Genomic DNA, 9748 nt, shown 5'->3' on the forward strand with positions numbered 1-9748 from the left:
TCACTGAAGTCACTGGAAGGTACTTGATAATGGAGTCAATCACAGATAAATATATCAATATAATAACTGACGTCCAAAAATATCATGCATGGGATAAAGAAAATAAAAACAGTATAAGGTGCAACACAGTATCTAGGCCAACAAATTGGCCGCAAAAATATGATAATAGTATCAAAATAACAATAAAGTATCACAAATATATAAAAATTCGGGTAGAGAGATAGAGGTCAAGCAGATGAGGTCGGTCTGGTTGGCGGGATCCACGGATATCTCTGGATAAGTCCTGTAGTGTAGCCAAGACGTCCGCACGAAGAGTGGTCACGTTAGTGCTAAGGGAGGCCACATCTGATCAAAGAAAGACTACCGCATCTTCCAACGTCTAGATACGCTCTCCTAGGCCGGGTGCCTGAACTGGAGCTTTAGGGATGACTGGATCATGAAATTGAGGTACGTCCTGACTCTGTTCCTAGGAATGTAATGGCGACCCTGCCGAAGAGTGATGTGGTGACTCTGCTGGAGGCTCCCACTCCAAAGCTATATCCATATGCTCATTCATAGCCACTAGTGGGTCTGCTGGATCATTTGCCACTGCTGCTGCTACCTGCTCCTCCATCTCTGCTAACTCTACCTTGCAACATCCTCAGCTGCCAAGATAACCTCCTGCTCTAAACTCTTTATAAAAGTATTATAGCTCTTGTTCCAATCCTTCTTGCCATAGTGGCAAGCCCCTAACTTAGTATGCTCGGCCGCGTGAAAGGGATAATACTGGTCCCTGAGAATCTGAGTAATCAAGTGTCCGAAGGGAATGAAGGTGGCTCGCCTGGGCTGACCTTACTGATGTAGCTCGCATATAATCTCATCATAACACTCTAATAGAGTGTGGGAACATAAAACCAATGGCCTCTATAGAAGGCATAAAGAGCTGCAAGAAAATCTGACCGTCACTAGATCTTATGGCCCGCCATAAATACATTTCGGTACAAGACCGAATCGAAGAACCATAAATCATCGGGCAAATAAGTCTGGGTTGCGAATGTCTCACCATCACTGTAATGGCTAGTCAGAGCAACGGCCATATCTGCATCAGACGGCCTCCGGAGAAAAGGATAATGAAGATCGGGAAGGCAGATGTGCGGGCATCGAGAAGCTGTGGCCAATGACTCAACAGTAATGCAGATGGGATAGCCATTAATAGAGTCTGTAACTCAGATAAATTACTCGGGGCTGGCCGGAGGTTCTGGTAGAACAATCGGATGAGCCGCGGATAAACCAAGTAGGTCACCGGGGCTAGAATAACTGAAATGCCTCGGCAGTCAATATCATCAAAAGCTACCTTGGTCAAAATCGACCGGGAGAATAAAGTAATGTCAAAGATAGACTCGTGCGCCACTGTAAGGCGTGAATATCTCCTGGTAGGTCTATCTCGTACCTGGTCGGGCAATGCTGGTGGTGGTGAAGGAGGTGGTACATGCTCAGCCTCATCGGCCGATAAAGAATATGAAGATGTAGAAGCGAAAGAAACAGAGCACTCAGACTGAGATGGAGCTGGCTCCTGATGCTCCTCCACTCTCTGTCGCACTCTATGCTCATATTGCCGGCGAACAACTGTCTTGACTCGAGCCATGGTCTGTAAAACAAGAAACACTTACAATTGTAGTCAATAACAGGTATAGGAGATATAGAATTGAAAGCACACAAATAGAAACATGTTTGTCAGGTTAAGATAGATAACTCAAAATGAATCACATGAATCTATGTGAGTGATAATGTAGCCAGGTATGGTCAGTGAATGTTCAAATAAGTGAAGCATGCTAAACAATATAAGTATGAAATGCATCCAATGTGGAAAACATAGGCATTGCGCATAAATAAACTAGTAGGAACACTACGGAAGGTGCAGAGATATGAATATGCAAAGTGTTGAAATTCGATCGATCAAGAAAAAGATGAGATCGAACCAAGTTGGATTGATCTGGATATGGTGAGATCGATCTTTCTTTGATCGATTAGAGAAAAATGTGATCGATCGAACTTTGCAAAAATGAGAAAGTCACAGATCTGTGATGTGGACAACACGGGGGGGCACTCGAGCAAGCTCGTGGGTCCCTTTACACCTCAACAAGTCAATATTGGTCACTTAACTAGGCATGTGACCCCCTAAATCAAAATCAGAATAAAAATATATACAAATATATATATATATATATATATATATATATATATATATACATGCCTTGAAGCTTAAAAAATGGCAACAATGGAATATTGAAGGCTTAGCTCTAAACATGGTAATCATGAAAACTCAAGATTGAAGCACAAAGTTAAAAACAAACCCAAAACTTACCAAATCTAGCGAGAGAAGTGGAGACCGAGAGAGAGAGAGAGAGAGTAGATCTAGGAGCAAGGGAGAGATTTGAAGTGTCGAAGAAGTCGCCGGAGAGTCGCCAGCGATGGGAGAGATGATGGAACAGCGAAGGGAGAGAGGAAAGGGTCAAGATCGATGATGAAATCGATCCAAATGACCCTTGGGTCATATTTTTAAAAACGATCTCCGACATGTTCGATCGATCACTAGGAAATCAGATTGATCGAACTCACAAAACGACAAAGTATTTTTGAAAATTTTTAAATTTTTCAAAAAATAAAAATAAAATTAAAAATAAAATATTTTTATAAAATAAAATAAAGATAAAAACCAAAATAAAAAATAAAAAATAAAATAAAAATAAAAATAAAAATAAAAATAAAATATTTTTGAATTTTAAAAAGAAGTCAAAGTCAATCAGGAAGCATTCAGATCGATCGAACATAGATCGATCAAATCTCGATTGATCTAACAGGTGAAAACCTGTAGATAAGTTTGATCAATACACAGACAGGTGATTTTTGATGGGTTCAAAAAAAAAAAATTAAGTATGGAATAAAGATCGATCTAAGGAAAATCTCGATCGATCTGAAATGAAGTTCACACGATACATAGAGCTGAAATATGCAGGAAATTTTCACACGATGGGGACAGAGAGATGATTGGATGCAGAGATGATGTTCGATCGATCGAACCTCTTTTGAGATCGATCGAACAGGCATAAAATGCTTAATTGGAATATGGCAAGGCACGCATTCTCAATCAAAGTCCCTCTTTCGAGAGTTGATTGGATGCAAGCATTCTCAGATCAATCGAACAGACACTAAATGTCTAATTCGAAACTAAAAGTGCAAGCATTCTCAATCAATGTCCTTAACAATGTGTATGAACCCAGAACATATCTAGACGACGTAAGAAATGAAAGGTAAAATAGAAATGAGGGAGGAATAGGGTTGTAAACCTTACGAAGCACTAGTGTTTAACGTCTCTAGCAAGATGTTAGGCTTTTTTAGCCCGGATCGAATATCTTGTTGTGCATCCCCTCCTTAATATGGTGAAAGGCACTTTGAATCCCACCCAACAAATTGTTCCCTAAAGAAGTTGTTGGATTTGACTCAAAAGAGATTGATTATCCTTGGTCAATGCAATTTTTGAGCCTCCATGCCCTTTTAACACTAGCTTTTGAAACAACTTTCTTGGAAATCAAATTGGAAGGTGGACTTTTGGAAATTCCATTTTCAATCAAAAACTCATGCTAACTAACATTAATTGACTTTTTTACCCTTTTTCTCTCTACGCTGAAAGATTCTAGGGTAACACTAGGGTTTCCTAGGCTTGTGCGGGGAAGCAGCCTTGATGGAGGAGGGGCAACCCTTCTCAATGGCGGGTAGCGTCATACCGGATGTTATTCCCCCTTTGGATCGACCATCGTGGAGTTCACTGTTGATGGATAATACTTCAAAAGGGTTTACTCCTTTGACGTATTATAGTGAATGCCAAGATAAGGAAGTTGTGGTTATTGAGGATGAAGATATCGAAGAAGAATTACAATATTGGATGAACTCAATTGTTTGTTATGTGCTTGGAAACAAACCTTGTTATCCATATTTTAAGGCTTATGTGCAGAAATGATGGCACAAGGATGCGGTTGTGGTGTCCATGAAGGATGGCTTTTTCCAAGTTAGGTTTCCTTCAAAGGAGCATTTACTTCAGGTCCTATCAAGATTCCATACATTCCAAGGTCATGCTATTATTGTAAAGAAGTGGCTTAAGAGTATTCAATTGGAAAGAGATATTTTAGAGACAGTTCCCATATGGATGAAGGTGTGTGATCTACCTGTGCATGCAAGAAGTGGGGTATCAATATCAAAGCTTGTGTCAAATATTGCTAAACCATTATATATGGAAGATATAACCCTCAGTCACGAGAAGGGATTATTTGTCCGTGTGTTAGCAGAAATGGAGGTAGATGGAAAATTCCCAGAGATTATACAAACAAGGTTACATGGTTTCTCATGTAGAGCGAAGACTGAATACGAATGGAAGCCGCATGTGTGTTCTTTATGTAAGAAAATGGATCACACTAAAGCAATGTGTCCCCTAAATAAGGTTAAAGTTTCAAAGCTGAAGGAAAAGTGGGTGGTGAAGAGCAAACCAAGTGATCAAGGTCAAAAAGATTTGGTGCTATTACCATGTATTGTTAATCCAGAAGATGCAATAGATGATATGGAGGGTTTTACAGTACAGAAGAAATCAAAGGGTAAATCTAAAATAGGCCAACCAGAAAAGCAAATACAGGTTATGACTGTGAATGCATTCCAGGTGCTTGGTGAAAATTCTGAAAAAGAGGTGGAGGTGGAGGATTCGACCACTAACGTTGAGATGAATATTGTTTCTTCCATGGTAGAGGTGGAAGGTGTAGAGTCTGTGCAGATTACTAAAGAGAAGGAAGATTCATTACAGGAAATAGAATAGGAAGATTCATTACAGGAAGAGGTTAATGGTACAGGATTAAATGATGAGCTGGGAGAAAGGCATTTAGAGATCATCAAAGGTGGAAACTTATAATCACCTGGGGAAGGAATTTCTTTAAAACTGTAATACCCCTAATTTCAAAAGGATAGTCCTGGTATTTATTATATTTTTTACATTGCATTTATTTTTGTTTAATTGTTTATTTGTTTCTTTATTTAATTGTTGTTATTTGTTTTATTTATTTAACTGGCTGTTTGCTTATATTTGCATTACTTGAAATTGTTTATATTTGCATAAATTATATTGAATTAATTATTAGATAATTGTTTAACTGATGTAATTTAGTTGTTTTAATTGAATTAAGTTAATTATATTTAAATTGTTTTAACGTGACTGTATGGAGGCACACATATAGTTATTTCAGGGTTTTATTTACACGGATGTAGCCGACTTAGGATTGGTTTTGTATTAGAATTAGGGTTGTGCTAAAGCCTATAAATACAGTATTATATGTTGGTTTAGGGTTACACAACAAAACCCTATTCACTGATACGTATACCGTGAGACAGAGAGATACAGAGAGTGAAAACTGGTAAGGTCGACGAAGAGGTTCAAGGATACACTGGATGGAGTGTTTCTGGATTGAACCAAGAGCACTTCATATTTAGAACAGGAGTCTCGAACGTGGACAGAAGTTTCAAAGACAGTGGTTTAGAGTTTCAAAACTGAAACTCAAGGCAAGTCACTATTCTATTCTTTCCCTTTAATTCATGTTTTGTGCAAGCCTATATAGACCCCAGGGATTAATCAAGCATTAAAACAGATTAAATTAAAATTAATATTGATCTTGTAAGCATGTTTGAATCAATTTTTAAATTGTTGCATAAATCTGTTTTTGTGTAAGAAGTTATTCTTGTTTAAGAATTTGTTTGCACTGGTTGTAATCTTGCTTAACCTTTGTGTATTTAGGATTGAATGCATGCTTTTAATTAATTCTAGGACATTAATTAAACCCTGGAATAAGTTTTAAAAACTGTATGGTGACTTTGGACTTCGTCGGAGGCGAAGAAGACGAACAGGTTAGGGGATACGGCTCTCAAAAGAGGAGAGCCGGCTCACCAAAAGGGTGGAGCCAGCTCTAGGGCTTGTAGAGCTGGCTCTACAAGGGGTAGAGCTAGCTTCACATAAGGTGGAGGCGGCTCCACATAAGGTGTCCACCTAGGGGGGAGCCGACTCCAATGTTCTGGAGGCGGCTCCAACCCTATTTTCCTCCGGTTTTGTGATTTTTCGATGGTTTGGGGTTCTGTTGTGCAGTTTGGATTAATTTTAAGTTGTTTAGATTTCAGTTTATGGTCTATATAACTGTTATAAGCATGTAGAAATACTGGGAAGCATGTTAATATAATTATGTTGTAGCATGAAACATCATAGGGTTAAACAGGAAGCTTGCATGTGGAAGGTTGGACAGTTACTTTAAATGGCTTATTGAAATTTGTTTAGCAATTTATGTTTACATGATTTAATACTGTTAATCGTGTTGTAACACTGTGCTAAGCATAGTTGGTTACTTGAAATATTTATGCTTAATTTGGAGTGCTTGATGTGGAAATATACATAACTATGTAAATCTATGGACTGGTTGGAGGAGTTAAATGCGTACTTGTACTTCGTTAATTTAAAGGATTAGAACAGGATTTCTAAATCTATTATTTGATGCATGATTCAGTTTTACGCATGTTAGATTGTAATTGTGCTTATTTTGGGATGTAGTTAATAACTATTTAATTGTTTTGTCAACTATGGTAAATAGAGGATGGTGTGCACCGGTATGGGACGATGGCATACTAGGTACGGACTAGTTCAGACACTAAGCCTACCTAATCTGGATTGAGGTTCAAATTAACACTAAAAGTTAAGTCTAACTTCTGTTGGTCAGGTCAGTAAATAATTGAATGACACAATCGGATTTCTGGGATGAATTGTTATACAGATATCACGTCACCATATCAGATGGATGAAATTCTATATTAGGAGGACACGGACTTTATATATTTATGTTATGGTGCCATGGTATGAGCTTGAGTCTCAGGACCATGGTTAAGGCGCGTATATCGCCTAGGATGGATAACTGGACATAGGTGTTGTTCCCTGGTAGGTCTAGGTACACATGACCACATTATGTGCGATTTGCATGGTATCTCTACTCAGGCTGAGACAGACCTACTAGACTAGCGAGTGTCCTATAGTGTGTACTCTATATATACATATGGATTACTCTAGATATTGTTGAGTCTTCCTAGGATGTATTTGCGTATCAGATTACTGTATGGATTGTAGTAGAATAGGACTTGCATGTGGGCCTGAACCACTCTCTTATTTTTCAGGTATTTGTCAGTTCCAGGGTTAGAGATTGGACGTGCAGTGCAGATACAGACATTCATTCTTCCAACTACGTAGGAATTCTTTCTATGTTTAGCTTTAGATTTTCTTTCTGTTATTTTAGTTTTTATTAGGATTTTTAAAGGGGTCTACTGGATGGATTCCCGAGTTATTAACCTTATGGTGTTTTGGAGTATTGGATTTCAATAATTATATTTTAAGGATTTTCAATTAGCATTCTTTTAGCTTATTATTTTTATTTCTTATTTCATTTTGTCTTATGTGTTCAATTACATATTGATTGTTGATATTTCCCTCGGGTTTAGGCCTGGGCCTGATCAACCCGTGTTTCGGATTCGAGGGGTATCACAAAAACAAAAGAAGAAAAGTAGGAAGAAAGAAGTGGAGATGGATCCTAGAGTGGTGAGGATAACCAGAGGAATGCTTGCAGGTGGGGTTGTGCCACCACTTTCCCTCCCTTAATGATAGGGATATGGAATGTTCAAGGGCTCAACAGGCTTGTAATGCAAAAAGAAATGATAGCCTGGTTGAGTAGTTCCTTTATTTCATTGTGTGGATTAGTGGAAACAAGGGTTTCTAGTGTGAAGTTCCAAAGACTAAATGATAGAATTAGAAATAATTGGGTTTGGGTGAATAATTGTAATACAGATGAAGGAGGTCGTATTTGGAGTGGTTGGGATCCTTTAAAACTTAATGTGTCTATTTTAGAGTCAAAGGATCAGATGATTTTATTGGAGGTGGGAATCAGATGGACCAATACAAAGGTTTTTGTTACCTTTGTATATGCTAAAAATACTGCTAAGGAGAGATGCCAGCTGTGGAAAGATTTGGAGGAATCTGTTCAAAAGATCAATGGTCCATGGCTGTTGTTGGGTGATTGGAATATTGTTAGATTTAATAATGAAAAGAAAGGGGTTAGGGTACATCCTCCTAGGGTTTTTCAGGATTTTAACAATACAATTGATAAATTATGCTTAGCTGATATGCCTACTGCAAATGGTGTATATAAATGGTGTAACAAGAGGTTTTGTGATAGGAGAATTTATGCCAAGCTTGATAAGGGTCTTATGAATAAGGAGTGGGCTTTTGTTTTCCCTGATTCTCATATTTTTTTAACCCTTCCATTGACCTCTGACCATTGGGGGTTATGTATTAAGTTCCCAATGAAGGTTGCTACGGTCTGGAACAAGCAATCGGCAGTTAAAGTTGTGGTGGCTGAGACTTAGAAGGTGAAGTTTAATGGTAATCCTATTAAAAAGCTGTTGTACAAATTGAAGCTATGCAAACAAGCTGTGAGAAAATGGAACACTGAGAAGTTTGGATCTGTATATGAAGAAGTCTTATCTTGCAGAAAAGAGTTGGGAAATATTCAAAAGCTGATGGTTAATGATCCAATGAATGAAATATTAATACAGCAAGAAGATGAAGGTCGAAGGAACTTAGGCAATGCAGTTTCTAATGAAACCATTACATTGGCTTAAAAATCAATAATTCGTTGGGTTAAAGAACATGATAGATGTACTAAGTTCTTCTATCAAAAAATCAAACAACACAGGGCAAGTAATAATGTGACAGCAATTCAAGTTGAGGGTGAAACCAGTACTAATCCTGTAGTCATGAATAATGCCTTTGTGGAGCACTTTAAGAATGCTTTTGCTGAGACTAATGGTTTGCATTGTGATCCTGAGGCTCGGTACATCAGGAAAACTTTAGAGATGGATGAAATTGGTATATTAGAGGCTGATGTTTCTAAAAAAGAGGTGAAGATGAAAGTGTTTGGCATGGGAGCTGATAGAGCTCCAAGACCAGATGGATTCACAGCCCGTTTCTTTCAACAATATTGGAGTATAGTGGGGAAGGATTTCACTGATGCTATTTTGCAATTCTTCAAGCAACCAGCTCTGGGCAGGGGTACAAACAGTATATTCATTACTTTAATTCAGAAGAAAAAGGATGCAATTACAGTTGGGGACTTCAGGCCTATATCTCTATGCAATGTTTTTTATAAAGTGATTTCCAAGATTCTTGCTAATAGATTGTCCAAGGTTTTGGGGAGGATTGTTGGTAGTGAATAATCTGCTTTCATACAGAATAGAAGGATATAAGATAACATCATAATGGCCAATGAACTTTTGAGGGGTTTTGGTTCTAAAAGGGCTAAACCAACCTTAGCTTAGAAGATTGATTTGAGAAAGGCATATGATACTGTGAACTGGAATTTCCTTTTACAATTGCTGAAACTATTTGGATTTGGTGATCAGTGGATTAAATGGATAAAAGAATGTATTTCCTCTCTTTGGTTTTCTATTCTTGTTAATGGTTCACCTTAGGGATTTTTCCAGCCTGAAAGAGGACTTAGGTAGGGATGTCCTTTATCCCCTCTATTGTTCACTTTGATTACTGAATATTTTTTGGGCATGATGGAAAGGGAGGTGAGGAAAGGGACTGTGGTTCCTTCAGAGGCTGCTGTCAAGACTGGAATTCCAATTACCCACCAATTTTTTACTG

The sequence above is a fragment of the Cornus florida genome, unplaced genomic scaffold (assembly GCF_030987335.1).
Source record: "Cornus florida cultivar Cherokee Brave unplaced genomic scaffold, ASM3098733v1 CherokeeBrave_3.0.0_Hap2_Chr01, whole genome shotgun sequence".
NCBI lineage: Eukaryota > Viridiplantae > Streptophyta > Magnoliopsida > Cornales > Cornaceae > Cornus > Cornus florida.